This window comes from Nyctereutes procyonoides, unplaced genomic scaffold (assembly GCF_905146905.1).
Source record: "Nyctereutes procyonoides isolate TBG_1078 unplaced genomic scaffold, NYPRO_anot_genome, whole genome shotgun sequence".
Lineage (NCBI taxonomy): Eukaryota > Metazoa > Chordata > Mammalia > Carnivora > Canidae > Nyctereutes > Nyctereutes procyonoides.
The window spans coordinates 65,781,685-65,805,735 of NW_026575046.1; the positions used below are offsets into that span (position 1 = coordinate 65,781,685).

At 51.0% G+C, this 24,051-nt stretch overlaps 1 protein-coding gene across 1 annotated transcript in view; it reads right to left on the reverse strand.

Moving 5' to 3' along the window:
• Window positions 1–24,051, reverse strand: part of LOC129509498 (cadherin-23-like) — a 322,243-nt gene that overhangs the window by 109,862 nt on the left and 188,330 nt on the right. The gene's annotated exons all lie outside the window — the stretch shown is intronic.

The following is a 24,051-nucleotide window of genomic DNA, read 5'->3' on the forward strand; positions in this document are numbered from 1 at the left end:
CCTTTCTGGGGTTCCCTGGGCTGTAAAAGGGGGAAGGATAATACTTATCTCATAGGGCTGATGTGAATGCAAAAGCTGGCAATGCATCTCTTCAGTTCAGCACAGTGTCCAGCACATAGTAAGTGCTTAATAAATATTAGCTGTTTCTATAGATTCTTTCGGAGAAGGAAGGACACTTGGCACTCGGTACATTTATGCTGCTTAATCCTCATAGGAGCCCCACTGATGAGTAAACTGATGTGAGAGGCTAATTTGTCCCGAGTCATGCGGCTGGTAAGTGGTTGAACTAAAATCTAAACCCGCAGCTTTTAATGCCAAGGCCTGTGTTCTTTTTTCCTGCTCCTCCCTACAAACACTGCTTCTAGAAGGCCCCACCAGGAAAGCCCCAGTCTGTGCCAGGCATAGTTTCCCAATGTCGGAGGGTTTTCCGGCATCTGGTCAGTGACTCAGAGTGTAACATCAAAGCAGATACTTCTGGTCAGGGCAAGACTGGAGTTACCAACTACCAATTTAGTTAAGTACAAAACCCACCCGACAATGTGGAAAGCATAAAAAAAATTATCTTGTGTTCTACTGAAAATGGGTCAGAAATCAGAAATCATTATGTTCACAAGAAAATATGGCAAATTTGTCCTATGCGGGTAGGAGCCCCCTAATCCAAAACCAAGAGGGTCAGGTTTTCCCAAAGATTAGCTTTGGGAACTCCTGCATGGGATAGAGAAGAAGCTAACTTATAAAAAGTTCTGTGGTCCAGATAATTCTGGAAACACTGAGAAGGTATCTATCTTCACCATGAGACTTGTCAGAGCCTTTAATGTGCTAATGTGCATTGCGACCCGCCAGGATGACCACCCTGTGAATACAGTGTCTCTCCAACTTATTTGGCCACAGAACCCTTTCGCCCAGAGCTCTCTTGAGAGGGGGTGTGGGGAACCCACCGAGAAAAGTGATGGCGAAAAACCAGCTGCTCCCACAGTTACCCTCCAGTGGGGTCTCTGAGCACACAAGTTAGATGTGTCCAGAGTCAGAGATGGAAAATGGAAAAGTGCTGAAAATCCCATCAGGCTTGAACTTCATCTCCCCTGGGGATCGGAGGGTTGGGGATGGAGAGGAACATGGCCAGCATCACATGGCAGGTTAGAGGCAGAGCTGGGTCTCCTGGGTCATCCTCAAGCCGGTTCAACTCTGGGTGCCCAACTGGATCATAATCAGATGTGGGTTCTGGGCCAGCGGTGGCTCCCCTGGCAGCTTTGGGGACCATGTTTTTTAAAAAGAAACGTTTCTCACTGTGGACAATTTCAAACATAAGTAAACGTAGAGACAGGAGCACAGTGAAGCCCTATATACCCATCACCTCGAGTCAACCATCATCAACATTTTGTCGATCATTTTAAAAACTGTCCTCCCCCCTGCAGCATCTTCCAGAGTCATTACAGCAAATCTCAGTTCATCCTTAAATGCTGTATACATCTCTGAATAGGACTTTGAAGTGCACTGAGCCTGCCTTTGTCGCACTAAGCAAAATAAATGATTCCTGATGTCACTTGAGACGTAGACCCTCTTCCAGCAGGGACCCTGCTTTTGAAGCCACATTAAGATTAGAGGCTTTAAACCTTTCTACTCAGTCATCAGGGAGCAAGCCTCTGAGATCATCGAAAATGAAAGAAAAGGTGCTGCCCACATGGTAAAGTTTCATTTCCCAACCAAGAACAAGAAGAAGAGCAAAAAAAGATCAGAAGCAAACGGCAAGACGACAACCAGCGTCGCCTGGGTGGTGAACCCATGGGGGTGTGTTGTATCAGGTTCTGTGTTTCTCTAAATATGTGCTATTGCCTGGCCCTGCTGCCCTGACGAAGACTGGGGTCCTGGATAGCGTTTGGGTGGGGGAGAGGCAAGGGGTGGCCATTTCATCCTGGCAGTCCAGCCTCCAGAAAGCCCTCATCCTCCCAGCTCAAATGTCAGTCCTAGATGTCACATTGTGTCCCCAGGTCCTGGCCCAGCGCCCCACACCGAGAGTGGGTGTTCAGAATGCCTGATGAGCGAGCCCGGCCAGACAGGGAGGGGTGTCCCGAGATGTTCCTTGGCTCACACAGGCAGGAACTTCTGCTGAGCAAGCGGGAAATGGGAGAAAGAAAGACGTCCTTGCCTTTTTGGCCAAGGAGGAGGGTCAGCAACCAAAGTCTCCGGAAAGACTCTGACCACACTTCTGAAAAGGAGAGCCACAGGTCAGAGTTCAGGGTCCTTCTCACGGGGCCAGCCTTGGGATATGTGGCCAGGGTCCTCTCAATTACAAGGCCTGATCTGGGCTACAGACCCCCCCTCCCTACTCTCTTGGCAGGAGGGCAGTTTCTCCAGGAAGCTCCCCAGCACTGCTGAGGGGAAGGGCACCCCCTGGCACCGCCCCTCCAAGCTCTGTGGAGAGACACTTCTGAAGGGGTGGGAGGAGCACAGAATCTTGCTGGAGACGGATGATATCTTCTGGGGATGTTTGCAGGCCTGAGACTCAGCACCCCTGGAAAAGAGGAAGTTCTTTGTCTGTGGGGGAGGCTCCTGGCACTGCCCTGGCACCAAACAGAGCCTCAGAGCCTGAACACCACGTCCGTCAAAGCCAGAAAGGAGGGCAGTCTTTGCTCTTCAGCCCCCCAACCTCTGCCCAGATGTCCAGCCCAGCCTGCAGCTCCCCCCATGGAAGATGACGTGTGGCTTTAATTATCGAGTGCCCGGTACGAGCCTCAGGAAGGAGCCAGCCCCACCAGGCTCGGCTCCTGTTGACAAGGGGCTGCCAAGTTGGCGAGTACCGTCCTGCGGGCTGCCACACTGTCCCCCACTCTCTGGGCGGTGACCAGGCTCTCCCTTCACTTCTGGGGTGCCCGCAGTCTGGCCCCCCACCCCGCTCTCGAGGGCCGGGTGGGGTGAAGCAGGAGTGCGGATGAGGCAGCATGTGCAGAAGGACCAGCTCTGAGTCTGGCCCAGGAGAGAGCTCTGTCTTGAGTCATGGGAGAGACGCAGAGGGATGAGCTGGGGCAGGAGAGAGCAGGCCGGGCCAGTGCAGGGCTCTGAACGACGAGTGAGTTCTCTGAAGGACAGGGGTGGCTGCCATGGAGGCTGGGGGTGGTTACAAAGAGTTGTGGGTGGCTGGACCGACAAGGGACGGAGTCCAGGATGGTTGGCACGAGTGTTCCAGATTCTCTCTCACCTGGTCACCTCCGCGGCCTTCCAGCAGGCTCCTTGCTTCTCCTCTTGCTCCCTCTCCAGCCCATGCTCCACCTTTCTCTGATCTTGTCAAGGCCTGACCAAGGCCTTTAAGCTCAAGTTACTCCATTGCAATGTTTCCCCAGTGCACATGGCATAAGGTCCCGACTCCTCATCCTTGTCTGCAAGACCTCAAGTGCTCCATCCCACTCCAGCTTCTCTGAGTTTCCTGTAGCCAGCCACTCCTCTATTCCCCACCTGCCCTACCCTCATCCAACCTCTCTTTCTGGGTTCTTGTTTCTTAGACACCCCCAGCTCATCCTTGCCTCAGGGACTTTGCATATGCTGTGTCTCCTGCCTGGAACTTTTTTCCCCCATAGCTCTGCATGGCCGCCACCTCCACAGTCGCTCAGGCCTCTCTCAAATGTCACCATACCCAGGAGGCCTTTCCCAACCACCCAGCCAAGTCGCCCCCAGCTCAGTCACTCTCCCGTCCGCCTCCAATCCACCAGTGTTTTATTTTCTCCCAAGTACCTGTCAACTCTTTAAAATTATCTCATGCAGTCATCTGTCAGTTTACTTTCTATTTCCCTCACTAAACTGTAAGTTCCATGAGGTCAACAGCTTTATCTGTCTCGTTCATGGTTATATCCCCAGACGCTGGCACAGGAGAGGTACCTGATAAATATTTATAAGTAATCCACTTAGCTCAACCTCTGTGTTATAAAAAGGGACAAGCTCCCCAAACTGCTCAGCGAACTAGAGGCAGAGCCAACAGACCAGAAGCCACTACCACGACCTCCAGGACCACGTCTGCCTTCCTCGCCCTCTCTTCCTCTCTTTGAGGGGTGGGTGAGCTGTCAAGCCCGGCTCCCTCCTCAACATAAAAGCCCTCTCAGGAAGCAGGCTCCAAGGAGTCCCATGGGGGGGGGGCTCTCCCCTGAGCCTCCACCGGTGATGGACTCTGCATCCTGTACCCGAGGCAGCTTCCAGGCAGAGCAGGGGAGTGGTAACCGCGGGGGAGAGCTGGTGCCGAGCAGCTGAAGGAGCTGGCCTGGGAAACAGGCCCCTTCCCTCACTGCTCTGGGTCTCGCTTTTCCCATCTGTGACTTGGAAAGGTTGCACGGGACGCTACCTGGGTCCCTGTGGCTTGTGGCTGGTGAGCCCCACGCAACTGCGCCCCCAGTGTTGGGAGTAAGATGCTGACGGGCAAGGGGACAAGAGGCCGGAGAGCTGTGCCTGCTGCTCCCCTCCCTGCCTGACCCCAGAACCATCACGGGTTCTCAGGCTGGGTTATCAATCTCCCTGAGCCTGGAGAACTCCCTGAAATGAAATTCCTATTGGCGTAGGGCCTGTGATATAACAAGTCACTTGCTTTGCTTGGGAAATGAAAGATGGTTAAGGCAGAGTTCCTGGGACAGAGGCGATCTCCATAAATCTGCCAGAGCGTTCCGGGGATTACTTTGTGGGATTAATTATCTGTCCTTCAAACAAAGACCTGACCTCAGCGGCCTGAATGTCCCCAGCCTTGCAGGGGAGGGAGCACCGGGTGGCCTGGAGGCGGGCCCAGGTCTGCAGCACATGCGGGCACTGTTAAGGCACCAGGTCGGCACTTCACTGGTCCTGTAAGACCCTACACAGCTCCCTCGGGCCCCGCACATCCAGTCGGCCTCACTTCCAGCACCTTCTGCAGTGTGGCCCTTCTTGGCCTCTCTGATAACCAGGCCTCCCGGGACGACCCTACCTACTCATGCTTCTATTGCCCAGACTTGGGGCAGAGGCTTCTGGTGTGGCTGAAAAAGTTATGCGGGCAGCGGACAGGATAAAAACTGGAGCGGAAGCCAGTTCAGTATCAACCACTTCACCAGCCATTTGACTTTGAGTTTCTTGAACTCTCTGAGTCTCAGTTTACTCACCTGTGAAAAGGGAACAGTGAGGGTAGGGTCTGTACATGATGGCGTTGTCATGTAGACAAGCACGTGGACTTCGGACTCACGTAGACCTGCCACTTCTTGACTTGGATGGCCCTACGTGTTACATAAACCTGCCTTTCTTTTTGTTTCCTTCTCTTTCTTTTCTTTTCTTTCTTTCTTTCTTTTCTTTCTTTCTTTCTTTCTTTCTTTCTTTCTTTCTTTCTTTCTTTCTTCTTTCTTTTTCTTTCTTTCTTCTTCTTAAAGATTATTTATTTGACAGAGAGAGAGTGAGCACATAAGCAGGGAGAGAGGGGCAGACGGAGAGAGAGAAGCAGGCTCCCTGTTGAGCAGGGAGCCTGTTGTGGGGCTCTAGCCCAGGACACTGAGATCATGACCTGAGCTGAGGGCAGATGCTTAATTGACTGAGCCACCCAGGAGGCACCCCATGTTACATAACCTTTCTGATCCTGTTTTCTCATCTGTGAAATGGGGACAGCAGTAGTGCTTTTTGCAAGCTGAAGATGCAGCCTCTGTAGAGGGTCCTGCATGACATCTTTGTGGGTGGGTGGGGGACTCCACTGGTGCCTTAATTACAGCTACAGGACAAGAAGCTTCCCATTTTCCACTGTCACTCTAGGCCAGTCCCTTCTCCCTGCTGAACTCACATTGTGTATAAATCTTCCACTGTCACTGAGTGGAGCCAAGCAGAAGGCACGACTCTTGGAGCCAGGAAAACTCAGTGCTAATCACAGGAGGGCTGGCCAGAGCTGCTCCAAGTCAGCCAAGCCCCAATTAGCTGTTCTGAGTCACAAGGGCCACAGAGGAAAGGCGGCTGGTATGGTGTTTAGTTCCCTGGAGAAACAGGAAGGGGAGTAAATTTCACAGTAGAAACGTGGGTGTTAGATGGTCCCCTCTGAGCAGAGGTGGCCGGGGAGTGATGCAGATCCTGGACATGGGATGAGGTCCTGGATATGGGATGTGGGTGGCTTGGTGCCAACCGCTGGCCATGCCAAACGCAACCTAGGCAAACTCGGGCAGGCCACCCTGGGTGAGCCTCCATGTTCTCAGAGGTGAAGCGGAAAGGCCATTCCTCCCTTGCAGTGTCATCCTGAGGATGCACAACTTACGTGGAGGCCCCTGGCAGCTGGCCCACGTGAGACCTCAGGAAAGCAGGGCTTCTTTCTGGGTTCTCAGGGCAACGTGGTTGGGGCCCAAACAGGCCTCAGCTTCAGTGGCTCACAACCAGGGCGCCTGATGGACGTGTGTGCATTCCAGGGGATTCCATGATGGAGAGGGAGAGAATGAGGCAAAGAAGGCAGAGTCTCGTTAAATTCCTGAGCCCAGCAGGTGGTCCTAGCCCAGAGGTGACAGGTCAGAGAGAACATGGATGAGCTGGTCAGACAGCAGGAGCATCTAATGAGAAATGGAATGGAGTTGACCACCCTGCTTCCATCAACCAGACCATGCAAGCTGGAGAGTCAGGGAGGCTTCTGGAGGCTGTGAGTGGGAAGGTAAGGCTTAAAGAAGGGAAGGACATAGACAGATGGATAAAGGAGTGACGGGCAGACTTTGTAGGTAGATAGTCTGCTGCAGGCTCCTCTCCACTCATCTTTTTCTGTTTGTTAAAGGTTTTATCTTTATTTTTTGAGAGAGAGAGGGGAGAGGTGGGGGGAGGGGCAGAGGGAGAGCAAGACTCTCAAACAGGCTCCACGCCCAGCACGGAGCCCAACATGGGGATCAATCTCACAACCCTTACATCATGACCGAGCTGAAGTCAAGAATCAGGCGCTTAGTTGACTGAGCCACCCAGGTGCCACTCCTCTCCACTCTTCTTGACTATCCTTTATTCAAGAACATACAGTTGGAAGCAGTCACTTCCCCTAAATGAGGTCAATGAACTTGGGAATAATAGTAATTTACTGAGCATTTACTATATGCCAGGTATTGAGCTAAGCACTGCCCCCTCTGAAGCAGGTGTTTTAACCTCAATTTACAGAAGTGATTCACAGAGGTCCCACAGGCTGTTGCACTCGGGGCCAGGATTTGACCTCAGACCAATCTGATCTGCTACCTTAGCACACTAATGCCAGAGCCATTTCTCAGTGAGCATCGAGGTGGTCATTTTATCCTGTGGGTGGCCATCCCATCACTCCTAGTTGGGTCAAGGTACGGATAGCGTCCCTACCTCCACACTCTGGAGGATGGCCAGCAACTAGAGTGGGTGCTCTGAATTCTGCAGAAGCAGGATGAGAAAGAAATAGCAGGACACACAGTAGGTTGGGACTGAGATAAAAGGGTGGAGCCAGACCCAACATCCCTCTGAATCCCTCCTAGCTTTCTCAACGTCAGACGTGATCTCCAGAATTGGAGACCAAAGTGCCTCAGTCCAACCCCGGCTCCGACACTGACAAGCTGAGTGCCCTTGGGCTAGTTCCTCAACCTCCCTGAGCTCTGTTTCCTCATCTGTGTTGTAGGGACAACGACAGCACCTTCTTCACTGGGATGCTGCCGTGAAGACAAGTGAGCCAACACACGTAAGCTGCCTAAAGCAGGGCATGTGGCGATGACCCAATAAATGCTAATAAATGTCACCACTGTTGCGTTTTCCTCTTAAGCCCTCATTTGGTCATCTCCTTCTCCCAAAGAAGTGCCAATTCCAGCATTTTGCTGAAGTTGCCAATATGCACACGCACGCAGTATCGTTAAATATCTACTGTTGCTATTGGCTTGTTTTACTGACATACATGGTATCATGCTATTCCTTTCTGTTCTTTCACCACTTAAAACTAGGCTTTCAAGATTTATCTCTTTTGCTTTCTGTACATCTATTAAGTTGAATCATACGAAACTGCTGACATCCCACCATTTCTGACCTACAAGAACAGTGACTTCACGTGATTTAACCTCTGAGTTTGTGGCTTCTAACTGATATAGAGTATTCTCCAGTGTAGGGGTTCGCAAACCTTTTCTGGAAAAGGCCATAGTAAATATTTTAGACCTTGCAGGTCAAGAGGCAAATTGAGGACATTGTGTTGGTACCTATTTAATGAAAGAAAATAAATTTCCACAAAATTTTTGAGGAAATTCAAAACAAAACAATAACTAAACACATTTTTGTTTCTTGTAATATCGGTCTCCTACTAAGAAGAATGGAACTTTGGGGGGAGGAGATAATATTTCACTTAAGTGCAGTTCAAAGGTAGGATTTACTACCATCAAATCACCTGCAAAATGACTTTTTTGAATCTGTTCTCAGGTCTGAGATCACACAAAAGCAGGCAGCGGGGAAGCTGGCCCATGTGCCCATATGGGGGATGTGTGTGACCAGGTTGGTCACGGTAGTTGCCACTTGCATTGCCCTGGTCTGTGCTCAGCTTCAGCACCTTGACCCTGTGTTCCCCTCGTTGGCAGGCTTTCCCATCCTGTTGCCTATTTTTCCATTGAATTTTCCAACTTTTCCCTACTGATCTGCAGGGATTCCTTGTGCAGTCTATATAGTCCCTTGTTGATTTTAATTGTTGCAGAAATCTTCACCCCACATGTCATCTGTTGTTAGCTTTGTCCATATATTCTGACTGAATTGGAAATTTTTTGATGTAGATCCATCTTTCACTGCCAGCATGTGCTCTTTGGGTGCTAAGTCCTTTCCAAGCACAAGGTCATGAAGATATACCCCCACATTTCCTTTTACGAGCTTTGTATTTTACTGTTCACGTTGACATCTTTAATCCATCTGAAGTCTACCTTGGCATACAGTATATGGTGGAGAACTTGCTTTATTTTTCTCTACAGAGTGAGCTAGTTTTCCCAACACCAGCTACTAAACAAGTCATCTCTTCCCCACTGATTTGTGGCACCACCTTTATCATATATCAAGTTCCCATGTTTATATGTGGGTCTAGTCCTAAGAGCTGCATTCTGTCCTATTGGCCTATCTGTCTGTCATTTAAAACGTACTAGAGGGATTAGGGCCCACCCACTCATAGCCCTGTTGTCCTCTTCTGTGCTGGCTGTCTTGGGTGACACCAACCCAGGCTGCCAGCTCCCTACAGCTTGTGGATACTGCTTGTGATGATGAGCTGGCCAATCTGACCCCCCTCTAGGAACTCTAGAATTAGAAAACTAGAATATGAAGATGGTTGACAGCTGAGACAGAAGCCAGAAGGACAATCCAGGGGCAGCCGTGATGGAGAGGGGGCAGTATGGCCGTCACGGATGAGATCACGAGGGGGCCAGTGTGGTAGAGAGAGATGAGTGGGGCAAAAGACCAGAGTGGGGCAAAGATGCTGTGGTAGGCTGAATAATGGCCCTCAAAGACAGCCAGCTCCTGATCCTTGAAACCTCTGAATGTTACTTTACATGGTGTACGTGATTCAGTGAAGCATCATGGGAGGGGCAGATTATCCTCTGGGCTTTACATGTCACCACAGGGGTCCTTGAAGAGGGAGGCAGAGGGAGATTAAACTGCAGGAAAGGAGAAGGCAACATGGCCAGGGGGAAAGAGGTTGGGTGGTGCATCCACGTGCCGATGAAGGAACACTGACAGCCACCAGCAGCTGGAGGCGGCAAGAAATGGATCCTCCCTGGGCTCCCCAGAAGGAACCAGTCCTGCTGACGCTTTGATTTTAGCCCCGTAAGATTGATTTTAGACTTCTGGCCTCCAGAGCCATTAGAGAATAAATTTCTGTTGCTATAAGCCACAGTTTGTAGTGGTTTGTTACCACAGCCATGGGACACTGTAAGAAAGGAGATCATGCTTAAGCTTGCTGTCCCAGTTCCTCCTTCCAGAAGGCCCTACTCTCAGGATGGCTACTCTGGGTTCCCACAGGAACCAGCTTCCTAAGTGCTCTCACATTCTTGGAACCACAGATGCCCCAAAGGGAACACTCCACACTCCTTCACTTGACCCTTAAGACCCTTCAAATCATCTTTCCTCTTCTGCAGCCCAGCTGCCTTGTAGACACTTCATGAATAGTCCCCTCCCCCTAAGCCGTGGCTCCAGTCAGCTCCTCCTGCCCAGGATGCCCTCCTTCCCATTTCCCCCACCCACCCTCCCATCCCAGTGCTAGTGCCCCCCCATTTCCAAGGTGGCTTCCTTACGTGGTCCTATCCAACAGAGCGCTGGTATGTCCTGACTTCTTGCCTGGTGCCAGGTGGTGTTCTGAGCACTTTGCGTGTTATCAGTGGGATTCTCTGAGCCTCCACTGTCCCGTCCCTTCAGTTCTATAGCTGAGGAAAGGGCCAGTTCAGGCCTACGGCCCATGAGGACCCCTTATTTTCAGCCATTTGGATGCTCCCCTCCCAATTGCCCTATCTGCATGTAACTTGAATTATTGTTTACTATTTTCTTTAATCTGGCTAAATTTTTTCATCAACAACTCATTCTAAAAGAATCCACTTAAGAGCTTCACAAATGGAGAACCAGTTCACTGGCCATAAACAGAGATTGTAAAATTGATAAAATGAGCCTATGTGGTTAGATTTTTAGCCACAACAGCTTGCCATCTGATGGCTCCGGCCAGCTCTCTTCTTCTTAAATGGGAAGATAAGCCAAAGGCGAACGAGGTGTTAAAGGTGTGAGCACCCAATTGGACTTTCTCCTGGACAGAAATGACAGAAATAGAAATTCTGAGCGAGGACTGAGAAGGGAATAACCGTTTCACTGTGTGCTTCAATGTGATTTCACGCCCCACCCGCGTGCCACTTAAAATCATCTCTCTGGGAATCGGCATGTGGTTGAAGCTGTTGCCCTCACCCCAGCCCTAGCCCCCCAGCACTCTCTACCTCCTCTGATTTTCCTGAGGACTTTCTGGCAGCACTTGCTGCTCAGTGAGTGCCATGTGGATGGATAAGCAGCTATTCATATGCTTCCCTCCCCACAAGTCCTCAAGCTTCTCAGTGGAATGGTTTCCCATTTCCACTTTCCATTCTAGAGTCTGTCTCCCCAAGATCACCAGGTAGGGAGGCTGGATGGAGACCTTGCTAAGCATCTGCTGAGTCATGAATAGGCAACTCTCCTGTCCCTGCAGACCTCTAGAGAACCAACTGCACCCCAGGACCCCAAGCCCTCATTTGTAAAATGCTCCCTTAAGTCTCAACTAAATTGCTCTCTTGGATACCAAAGACTCCCACCATCATTATGAAGAAAAATCGGTCATTGGCTCCTTTAAAATAACCCTTGCTACACCGGCTGCTGCTGTGAAGTGCCCTTCAGCCTCTGCTAGCACTGATTCAAAAGCACCTCACTGATATGGTCCTTCAGAGTGGGGGTCCTCCTGCACCAGCAGCTGAGGCAGGTGGTGGGGGCGGTGGGCTGGAAAGCCTGATTCCACCTCACTTCCCCCCATAATAGCAATGCCTTCTGGGGGGCTGGGATGGAACACCGTGCAGCAGAAGGAGATTGTGGGAACAATAAATTAATTCTCTGCCAGAATGTTTGTTCACTTCAATCAATGTCTGAAAGTATCTGCTCTGAAATCTCTGTTTCCAGGATATTGGTCAAATATTTGAATGGGGCAGCTAGTTAATTGACTCAGGCAGAGCACTTGACAGAGAGGCAGAGGGAGAGGCTGCAGGGCACTGCTACACAGCTGAGCCCAGAGGTAGGCCTGGCGGTTCCCGAACCTTGGCCGTCCCAATAGGTGCTCGGGACGGGGCAGGAGACAGTGGGGCCAGGGGTCCTGCAGAAGTGTGGGTTCTGGAGCCAGCCTGATCTTCCTCCCACTGGCCATATGGCCTTGGGCAACCGGGCCTTAGTGTCCTCATCTATAAAAAGGGATGACAATAATAGTACCCATCTCATGGGGTTATTATTGGCAGGAATAAAAGGGTTGATGCAGGTCAAGCATCTGGATGGGCTATTTGCAAAATGCTGGCCACTATGATTGATTGTGATTTCTCCTTAGTCTGGCATTCGGAGGTCTCCAGGGGGAGTCCCATGCTGCAAGAGGGTGTTCGGGCTGGAAAGGAAGTTCCGGAAGTTCCAGAAATTGTGTGCTCACAGTCTGCCCTGGCTGGTGACACTTCCCTTCCTTATGGTCTCCAAATCATACCAAGAGCACTGCCTTCTCAGAGAACACACCTTTTTCTGACCTCTTGAGGTATATGTTCTAAATGCTATGCTTCAAGCTTTCCTGATGAAGTACTTGTGCAGTTGGGTTTTCCCTGGGGCCTGTATGGACATGTCTAGTGAACTCATGGGTGGGCTTGCAGGGGCTGACATTCTCACTAAAAGAAAGGTCCCTTCTCCTCCCCCCTCACGTTTTTTTTTTTTTAAGATTTTATTTATTTATTCATGAGAGACACACACACAGAGAGAGGCAGAGACATAGGCAGAGGGAGAAGCAGGGTTCCGGGAGGGAGCCCAATGAGGGACTCAATCCCAGGACCCCAGGATCATGACCTGAGCCAAACACAGATGCTCAACCACTGAGCCACCCAGGCGCCCCTCTCTTCCTTGTTTTAAATTGCTTTAAACACAGATTGGGAGTAGAGAGGGTGGCATGGTGTCCCCATGGCCCTGTCTGGGCCCTATGGAGAGGGGGACTACAGGCCGGAACTGGAGAAGCTGCTTATATGGAGCGGGGCAGACAACGCACAGGGACTCAAGCAAGGGTGCCGAGGGGCCCAGGTTTCAAGCACAGTGGCAATAGTGGGGGAGAAGCAGTCCTGGTCTCTTCCCATGGTCCATTTTGGTTTTGGGGTCATGGAACATCCAGGGGAAGCTGGGCCATTCCAGTGGCTATGGAAGGGTGCTGACAACAGGGACCCAGGTGAGTTACCCACCTCCGGTGGCTTGGTGCAGGGGATGCCCACAAGAGGTCAGGGGCAGAAGACCAGGTCAGTCATATAGCACATGGAATCGCCTGTCTCTCCGCGCCACAGGGGCCCCTGCAACACCTGGGGGCTTTACAGAGAGCTGAAGTGTTAGGTTTTGCGGGCAGGGAAGATGGGCACAAGCCAGTAACTTCAGTATTTTTAGAGATTCCATTCCCACCTACAGCTGAGCAACCCTAGTATCTTTTCTTGTGTGTGCTTGTCATCAACCAGAGGACAATTTTTTTTAAACTCTGTTAACATTCCCATTTCACAGATGCGGAGACTGAGGCACAAACAAGAGAAGTAACCTGCTCGGGGTCCCCTGACACTTGAGCCCCCTCCCTGGGGGGCCCTGCTCATAGCTGGTACACAGTGAACACCAAGGACACGGATGTGCTGGCAGGAATGCAGGGGCAGATGTCAACATTTTTGTTCCCTCGGGGGAGTCATGAATCAGAGCTGCGTGGGGGGTGGGAGATGCTGATGGGCTGAGCTCCTTGGAACTCCATCTGCTTACTTACCCAGTCTGCAGGGAGCCCCAGGGCGGCCCCCACCTGCGCCCCTACCCCACCCACTCCTCCTCCCTCTGCCTTGTGGAGCTGAGCCCAGAGAGCCGGGGAACTGCAGTGTGGGTGGGGTTGTTGGGTGACTTCAGGCTTAATATCTTTGTAACCATATTGCAAAAGGGCATGCCTAAGACGGCGCCTTTCGCTTAATCTTTCTCTTTTATTGCTTTTTCTCTTGTATGATTTAACCTTGCACCAGGTATCAAGCTAGATAAATAAAAACTTTTATTTCAGATTAGCCCCGGCTGGGGGCTGCCTTGAAAGCTGAGCAGTCATCCAGGGAGTCAGATGAAAAAGGGAGCTGGGAATCTGAGCTGCTTAGAGGGGCTCATCTCAGGTTCAAAGCCCCCAAAAGATATTTGAGACCTTTTCGGAGAGGAGGGGCAAAATCTCCTCCAGTGCCCACAGCCTGGGGGTGCTGAAGCCCGCACAGAAGCCCTCCTGACCCCCTCCCAGGTGGCCCCACCCCCACTGTCTCTTCTCACCCTGTATTTCCTCCCCGGTGCTCCCTCCCCAGCCACGGGACCCTGCTTTTGTAGACTCATTTCCCAGTGGATTGTGGGTTCCACAGGGGCAGAGACAGTGGCTTTCACTTCACCACGGGTCCCCAGGGTCCAGCATGGAGCCTGTCCCACAGTAGGCACACAGGCAATATTCAGGGTTACCTGAATGAATGATGGAATCCTGGGATTCCAGTCCACACCCAGACCAGCGGGTTGACACGAATCATTTCATTTCCCAGGCAGCATGGTAAAGGATAGCAGGAAGACTGTGAGCTTGGGAAGCAGGGAGATAGAGATTCGAATACTGTGTCCACCCCTTCTGTGCTGTGTGACCCTAAAGGCACGTTTCAGGAGATCTGTGAGTTTGGTTTCCTTGTCTGTAAAATGGCTCTGGGCAGCCAGATCCCGGGCTTATGGCGAGGGTCAGAGCATCCGGCTATGTCTAGCCAAGGCAAAGTCTCACACATGCTCAGTGACAGACACACAAGATGTTGTTCATAGCAGCACGATTCGTGATAGCAGGGATCAGTGCACGCACTCATCAGCAGGAAAACAGATTGCCTGTGGCATTTTCACGTGACGGAGGACTATGCGGTAATAAAAAGGAACAAATGAGACCTACGCCCCCAAAATACGAATGAATCCCAGATATGTAATATTGGGCAAAGAAAACACAAGTCCCGGAGACGATGCATATAACATGATACTTTTTAAATAAGCTTCAAAGGCAACTAAACCCAAACAATATGTGATCCGTGAATATGTGACAAAGGATCACACAAGCACGGGAATGGAAAACAAACCCAAGATTCAAAGATGGGGAGGAATGCAGCCAGATGTGAGGTATGGAGGACAGTCTGGCTCTTGGGGTGGCTGCAGGGGTGGGGGGGTTCATGGGTGTCCACGATGTTATTAAAAATTAATAATGTAGCTAAAGAGGGCCAACATAGACAGATGTTGATCATGATCCAAGAATTATGTCTCTAAGAGTTCTGAGAGCCTGAGGTGTGCCAAGCAAATACAGAGAGAAAATGCAAAATAGATGGCGGCTAATTTCATAATCCTCTAAAGATCTCAAAGCCCTGGAAATCCAGTACAAAGAGGTCACCTGAGAGATGAGGAAAAAGTGGACAAGAGGCAAATTTGTTAAAAAGACAAATGCTTGTTGACACAGGGAAACTGGACAAGAATGTCCCTGCCAAACAACCTCCAGCCATGAACTAGAATAATCCGCAGCCCCATGAGCAACCTCCAGCTGTGACTGATGTACCAGACCCAGGTGCACCGGAAGAGAAGTTTCCTGGGCTGAGTCGAGGTACGGTCCCTGCCCAGCTAGGGAGGAGGACCCGACGGGTAGCAGAAGAGGTGCTAGTTGGGCCCTAGGGGGGTTGTTTGTGGGGCGGGGGGTGTCCTACATGGGACACGTAGGAGGCTTTGCAGTATCCTGAGCAAGGGACAGGGACGCGTGCCCCTGAAGCAGGTATGGGAAAGAGGGGAAGTGGGGAGGGAGGGTCTCGGACCGCGTGGCAGGGAACTTGCTCAGAGGTCCACTGACGGATGTTCTCAGGGGAAGGACGCAAGGAGCACGGTTCTGCTGTTGGCCTGAAGGGCACAGAGGGCGTCCTTAAAGGAGGGAGGAGGAACAAGGGCTTCTCTGGTTTATCACAAAGGCGGGGCACCAGAGAGTGCTGGGAGCAGGAACGGGCTGGGAAGTCGCCCATCCCTGAAGAAGGAGGGAGAAAGTTGGGGGTGGAGGGGTCTGGGGAGGAAGTGCAGGCTTTCCTGAGGCTCACCAGGAGAAACGGAGCCTTGGTGGGAGAGATCAATGTCATTTAGGTATGGTGGGGGGAGAACTGTTAATAATATGCCAGTGTATTTGCTTTTTTTAATACACAAATGTATATATATATTTCCCCAGGGACGCCTGGGTGGCTCAGCAGTTGAGCGTCTGCCTTCAGCTCAGGGCGTGATCCTGGAGACCTGGGATCGAGTCCTACATCGGGCTCCTTGTGGGGAGCCTGCTTCTCCCTCTGCCTTGTGTCTCTGCCTCTCTCTCTGTGTGTCTCTCATGAATAAATAAATAAAATCTTTAAAAATAAATAAATATATATATTTTCCCAGTATATTTGTGGGGTTTTTTTGGATTTTTTTTTATTGGGAGTTCGATTTGCCAACATATAGTATAACACCCAGTGCTCATCTCGTCAAGTGTGCCTGTCACCCAGTCACCCCAACCCCCACCCCCTCCCCTTCCACCACCCCTTGTTCATTTCCCAGAGTTAGGTGTCTCTTACGTCTTGTCACCCTCCCTGATATTTTCCACTCATTTTCTCTCCTTTCCCCTTTATTCCCTTTCACTATTCTTTATATTCCCCAAATGAATGAGAACATATGTTTGTCCTTCTCCAATTGACTTACTTCACTCACCATAATACCCTCCAGTTTCCCAGTATACTTGTATAATTATATAAAAACCCACCAGAGGCACTGTCCCTAGATATTTATGAATGAAGACAGTCATGGGCTACAAGTGGAATAAACCTTGGACACATTTGTTCCTGCTCTAGAGAGAATGCCTATTAATTTGCCAGTGGCTTCTGGAGGGCTGGGTAAGGCTTGGAGACCTGTCCAGAGACCGGGAAAGTGTGCGGGGATCAATTAGTGATGTCTGCCTTGGGATGGGATTGGTGAATTCGGGTATGTGTGGTGATGCAGGTCTGGGGTAGCAATCACGGGTTTAAACAGATCAACTTTCCTTTTGAATATGCCCCTTTCTGCCCAGGCCACCACCAGGACTCCCAAAAACCTAGACTCAGAGGTTAGATGCTTCTTTGTCTCCTCCCTTTTTTTTGTACTATTTCTTTTCAGTATGTCACCAGAGCCTGCTGCCTGCCTTCTTGTACATCTGCACAACGACCACCCCTCCCAGTTGGTGTGACAGCCTAAGAGCGGATCATCATCCCAGGGCTTCCTGTTCCAATCCATCTGGAACTCCCATGAGATGAAGCTTCTAATGACTCCCTGTTCACCCTCCTCATCCCCCGCCTTACTCAAGAGCCCTCTTATTTTGCCTTCTATGGCCTCCACCAACTGGCCCCACTGCCTGTCTCGGATCTGCCTTTCACTTCTCCCCGGCCACCTCTTGGCTCCAGCCAGGTGGGTCATTTTCCCCTGTGCCCAGCAGATGCTCCAAAGTTTCTGGCGCTTCCAGGCACCTGCTGTGCACCCCCAAGCTGGGGGCTGTGGTGTGCAATTCAGAGATCTAAAGCAGGTCTGATATCCCTGAGTTTTCACTTCTCAGGGGTGGGGAAGAAAAATGCCGAGTGGCTTAATCACAAGGGCTTTGATGTATTTCAAACGATGGGCTCCTGTGATAGCTGCTTCCCACCAGGCCACGGCCAGGGGCCCGATTCAGTAACTGGCATACATGTCAGCTTGTGCAAGTCTGGCTGTATCTGATTATTCTCTCCTCACACACGCATTGCACACTCATGCACACACACACACACACACACACACAGCCTTCACTCAAAGCGCTCAATGCATTTTCAAGAAACTGCCTCGCTCGTTAATATTACAGCAAAATCCAGTAAAGATTGGCACGTGAGGGCTTTGTCTTTCACTAACACCCCTGGGCAGGTCCCCAGTGTGGCTGGTGGTGAGGCCACTGCCCTTCAAGCCGGGGTGAGGGGTTTTGGCCCTGACACTGCTCACTGATTCTTCATTCCAGGCCAATGTTTCTCAACCTTCCTATCATCGCCCCCACTACCAGCCACTTAAGACATGTTTTCTGAATTGCTCCCCCTTCCATGAAATTCTAATACTGCTGATATATCTGCATTTTATACCTACCTGTGCTTTATAAACACTTTTTGCCCCTCATAACAAATTTTTGCCTCCTTGAAGGTAGTATCACCCCAGTTGACTGCATAGGCTTTTCCTGATCAGTACTTTTCAAAGTGTGGTCCCCAGACTAGCAATGCCAGCATCACCTGGGCCCCACCCCCTGAGGTTCCAATCCAGTAGTTTAGGGTAGGACGCAAAATCTTTAATTTCTAATAATTCCTATTATTAGATATTGATGCTGATGCCACTGGTCTGGAAACCACACTCTGAGAACCACTGTTGTTATGAAAAATGGGTGTATTCTGGAGCCCGAGAGACTTGGGTTCAAATCCCTGCTCTTCTACTTAGTAGCTGTGACCCCTGGCCAATCTATATGCTCATTGAGCCTCGATTTACTGTGTGCAGAACGGAGTAATAATATCTCCTTACAGATTGCTATGGGACATAAATGTGTCCAGCCAGTGCTCGGTGCACGACAGGCGCCCAATACATGTTTTCCCCCTCTTCTCCCCCTGGGGGATGCTCTGGAGCTGCAGAAGGACAGGCAGGCAGGGCTGTGATGAGGAAAGGGATGTGGGCTGCAAGGCATGGTTGGTGGGAGAGATGGGGCCCCCACAGCCTGGAAGGTGGTGCCTGGGCTAAAAGAGAGGCTGTGGCACAGGACGTGGTGGAAAGCGCTAGCGTGGGCTGTTGGCCACACCCTCACTCCCCAGCCCTTCCGGCTCTGGAAAGGAGTCCCTGCAGCAGCAGTCGTGGGAAGGAGAGAGTCAATTGACAGAACTCATCAGTCTAACATGTGTGGAAACTGAAAATGCTTCCGGAAACGTTCAGAGAGTGTCAGAACCACCTGGAGGGCTCCTTAAGACAGTTTTCTGGGCCCCCTTTCCCAGGCTTCTGAGTCAGTAATTCTGGGACAGGGCCTGAGAGTTTGCATGTCCAACAGGCATCCAGGTGCTGCTGCTGCTGGTCTAAGACCTTCATGCTGAGAATCGCTGCTTCACGGCCTCCTGTAGATGGGCTCCTGACTTCAGGGGACGGAGAAACAGTGAGAAGTCTGGGTGCTTGCAGGAAGGTGATGGCAGGATAGAACCCTCGGTGCCCTTTGGGGCTGAATGATGGAAGCCTTCAGCCTGGGCTCCTGGCCACCGGGGGAACCCTGCTTGCTGGCAGGTTAGAGTGGCCTTGGCTAGCGATGTGGGCTTCAGACAGCACACCACATGCCTGTCTCCGCCGCATCCTGACAGGCAGCAAGGCAGGAGGGAAATGTCTGGCGTCTTTTGAGGCCTACCATGCAGTGCCCTGAGGACACTCACCAAACACCGCTCAGTTTAGAGAGTGAACTCACTTATTTTTATTTTCACAACTCTGAGAAAGATACAACTGGCCCCATTAAAAGCTGGGGAATCTGGTCCTTCGAGAGTTTCAGTCACCCACTCAAGGGCACTTAGGAAGACAATGTTCTTCTCCGGAACACAGAGTGGTCAGATGTTAAATTAAGCAACGTCCCTGCTCAAGGGGGCTCTAAAGCCATCTCAGGCCATGGGCTGGTCCTATGCCACCTGTCCCAACAGCCACCTCCTGTCACCTCGACCTCCTCACCCTCCTTTGGCTCTGCTGTCTCTGTTCCCCCACTGGGATGGCCAGTTGGGGGACACCACGACAGCCTCCCCTTGGACCTGCTTATTACCACCTGCCCTCCCCAGCCCACTGGGTCCAGTCTGACCAGTGAGCTTTACACAATGCTCTTCAACTATGTCCCTCCCCTGCTGAACTGGCTCCCTGCTACCCTCAGGAGCAAGGCCTGGCATTCTCCTGAGCAGGGCATTCCACACCCTGCCTGGCTGGGCCCTGCCTCCCTTTGTGGCCTCCTTCCTCCAAAGCCTCTCTTGCGTGCCACGCTCAGCCATGCTGAATTACTGCAGTTCCATGAATGTGCATTCTCTCCTGCTCTGGGATCCCGGTACACGCTGTTCCCTCTGCCGGCAACACCCCAACTCCACAGTTCCTGGCTAGTTCATGCTCATCAGTCAGTGGGTGGCTTAGGTGATCTCAGTGAGTTTCCTAATCCCAGTGACGGCTGGTGGGGGAGGCACACCCTCCCATGGATTCTTTCTCACTTCCCATTACAGATATTTTTAAACACACAGAGAAGTATAGAGAACCATCTAATGGGCCCCCTAGGGAGCCATGACTCCTTGTCTACACAGCCCCTGCTTCTCAGTCTGCCTCCCCACCTACACTATAGGTTTCTGAGGCCGAGATGGTGCCTCTGGCCCCACACACTCTCAGGACATTAGTGCAGCTCTTGGCCCACAGAAGACCCTCCATCCACTATAGGTGGATGCCAAGAGTCCACATTCATTGAGCATTAAAATCAAGTGCCCCTCTCTGTGCTTACATATCTTAGCTCCTGTGGGTGCATAGCCTCCCTGGGGAAGCTCAGGCTACTCTTCCCTTCATTTCATAGACTGGAAAACTGACAGTTCGAAGGTTACACAGCTGGTCAGGAGAGCACGCCAGCGAGGCAGTCTAACTCTGGAACAGAGCTGCCCACAGAAATAGGATGTGATACACGATGAGATGAGCATTAGGTGTTATACTATATGTAGGCAAATTGAATTTAAATAAAATAAAAAAAAGAAATAGGATGTGAGCCACATGTGATATTTTAACTTCTCTAGTAGCCACATTAAACAATAGATGAAATTAATTTTAATAAAATGTCGTATCTCAATCAGTGTATCTAAAAGATCACTTTAACACATCATCAGGAGAAAACATTATTAATGGGATGTTTTATAAACCATTTTGCATACTAAGTCTCCCAAATCCTGTAGGTCACCTTACACTCTAGCACACGTCAAGTGCTCAGTGGCCTAGCCACAGGGCAACCATACTGGCCAGTCCAGTCAGGGGTCAGCACCGTGGACAGCGGCGCCAGAGCCCACACTCTGAACCACTTCTCTGCTTAAATGGATAAAAGAGGAAATGAGCGAATAGAAGTCCCCAGGACCCCTGGGCCTGATCTTTCCTTGATAATTAGTATTGTTTAATACTTTATGACCCTTTAGAGTCTCTCTGGCACCATTTTATCTGCCATAGAGATTATTAACCCTGTACCACAAGATGACGATTATTATGGGGTGAAGAGGGGTCAAACGCCTTTCTCTGGCATACTGCTGCGGGTGCCCGAGCTGGGCCTTGAACCTACAACTTTGAGTTGCAAGTTCAGTGCTCTGTGTGGGGTGGGGCACAGCTGCCCCCTGAAGCAGGACTGTCTCCATCTGGCAAAGGAGGGTATCTGTTCAGACCCCAGGCTGGGCTGGCCATTGGGGACGGGAGCCCCATTTTGTTTGGACCCTGGAGGAAGTGATGCCCTTGGTGAGTGACGGGGCAGGCACAGGCTGAGGAGGCAGATGGGGCCCGTGCCAGGTCCTCTGTGGGAAAGAACCTTGTCATCCTTCAGTCTCAGTTTGGCCACAAGAGGCTGAGAACAAATTGATGGCAATGGAGCCATAACTCACCTCTGAAGGCCTCTTTGTTCTTGGCAAAACAGTGGGGTCATTAGTAATGGTGAAAACGCTGGTGTGCAGACATAAATCCCCCCAGCTGCAGGGCTGATAAACAGCCTGGAGGGGATGGGGGTCTAAAGGAGCCAAGCAGGTTAACCGTGTGCCATGGATCACTCATGGGCTCAGACCTGTGTCTACCCATGTGTGGACAGAGCCACCCCCTGCCCAGGCTCTGGAGGTGCCCAGAGACTCAGTCACCCATAGTGGTTGTCAGGACTCACACCTGGCTCCAGGAGCCCCTGAGACTCTCATTTTTTTCTTTTAAATGAAAATGGTTCCCTAGCATCTAGGGCCAAAGCAGGCTTCCATGGGGGTACTCAGGGCCAGCTTGGGGCAGTCAGCGGTGTGAGGGTGCTCTTGTGGGCACTCCATCCTCCTGCTTCAAGCCAAACAGACACTGGCTGAGCCTCCCAGGAAAGGGCTGAGACTTAACATCACCGGAAAGGCAAGTGTGTGGGGCCAGATCCTTGGCAGCCAATGTGCTCTGCAGCAGTATCTACGCTGGTTGGGAGAAGTAGAGATGAGGCCATATCCTAGCTTTCTGGCTACAGCTCCCCTGAGGTCTTCACCCTTCTGCCTGTCTGCCTGCTTTAGACTCACCCTGAGGCTGGATTGTAGGGAGACAACGCCAGCCCGGGGCCAGGGAGAAGGGCGGGCAGGAACAGGTGGGCAGGCAGCCAGGTGAGCCAGGTACTCAGGATGGGGAGAGAAGGATGGCCCTTTTCTCAAGCTGCCTAAAAAGAATTTGGGTGGGATTGTGGGCTGTGTGGTGACAAACACCCATGAGAGAGTTAAAGAACCATCATGGCCACCCTGTAAGTGAGGTCTTAGCAAGAATGGCAAATGTTTGCCATGGGGGCTGTCTGTCCTCTCTCTTTCTGTACCCATAGCAGACTCTACCAACTGAATACCACACTGAGCCTGCTTGGCTTCATGGTTCTCTTCAAGTAGCCATCATCAATCAATCAGTTGGCGTGTGAGAGGAAACCCATATGTCATCCTTTCCGAAAGCCCTCAAAGCACATCTTTGCTGGTAGGGGGAATCCTACAAAGTTATGCTAAGCCTTCTGGAAGTTTCTGCCTCCTGGCCCCACCTTCACAAACATTGCCTACCTGTAGTTTCATATCCTGGGTCTTACTTCTCATCCTGTTGTTCACACTTGAGGTCTTGGCCCAGGAGAGTATGCTCCTGGACATCTCATAATATGCTGCCACAGACAATTGTCCCCAGACTCCAGGGTTCAGAGCCCAGCCCAGACAGCAAAGGCTAAGCAGCTCTGCCCTTCAGCCTCCTGCTCCCTGCGGAGCAAGTGAGGAGGGAGAGCTGGCTGAGGCCATCTTTGAGGGCTGGAGAGGGCCTACGGGTCCAAGGCTGGTGGCCTGGAACTTAGAATGGACCAATGCCCTGGAGGATGGCCTCTCAGCATCAGACAGGAATTTCCAGTCTGGCCATGACCTCAGGCTAGCTCCTGGCTCCTTGCTCCCCACCTTCATCTAGGCTGGGGTAGGTCTGAAACCAGCCCACAGGCAATGAGACAAGGAGACAATCCCTCACCCAGCCAGTGTCCCCTTATGCTGCCACCTTATCCTGGCCCCTCAACTCTATCACTCTTGGCACTCACTGGTGTTCCCTTAGGTCTCTAGCACAAGCCCCTTATCCTTGGGAGGCACTCCCTTTGCTTCCCAAACTAAAAAACTCATGAAGGAGATCAGCACCAGTATGGGCCTCCCTCCTCCTCTGCTCAGCAAGAAAGGGCCCCTTGATTCCCAGGGGGACTCTGCCTTCCTGCAGAATGCCTTCCTTCCTTCCTTCCTTCCTTCCTTCCTTCCTTCCTTCCTTCCTTCCTTCCTTCCTTCCTAGGACTAGCTTTGCCACACCCTAGCCTAAGGACTATCCATATCCCGGGCACTGTGAGAAAGGACCATTCCTGGGGCCAACCCCAGTTCCACAGAAGGAGAATCCCCGTGGGTGCCAAGGACTCTGCATTTTTGGTAGAAGCCGCAGGTGATTCTTGGGCATGATGGAATTTGAAAACCCAAGACCCTAGGGTCACATTCCTTCTCTTCTTCCTTCCTTCATTCCACAAGTACATATGGGGCTTACACTGCTGAGTCCTGTACTGGGCACCAGAATGGGGAGGAAATGCGATGGGGGAGGAGAGGCCTGGACCCATGCTACTGCTGCTGACCACATGAGCTAGTTTGGCATTGCTTTGGGGCCTGGGGTACCCCAGCCTTACAGACACAATAATAGTCAAGCCAGCAGCTGCAGGTCCCACCAAACCCCTGATTTCCTGCATTCCCAAGGATGTGTGTGTGGGGCTCTTCCTCCTACCAGCTAACTCCCACCTTCTCAAGGTTATTATTACCTGCCAGTAATAATAATAATAATAATAATAATAATAATAATAATAATAATAGTAATAACAGCAACTAACACGTATAAAGGTATTTACAACCTTAATTAGGTTCTTTATATATATTAAGTCTTCTGACACTTAACCACCCAAGATAGGTACTCCTACTGCTCCCATTTTATGAATGAGAAACTGAGGTATAGAGACCCACCCAAGGCAATATGCTCATGAGACTCCATCTTCTATGTTCTTGATCATTACACCTTGGTATCTTTTGAGCTTTA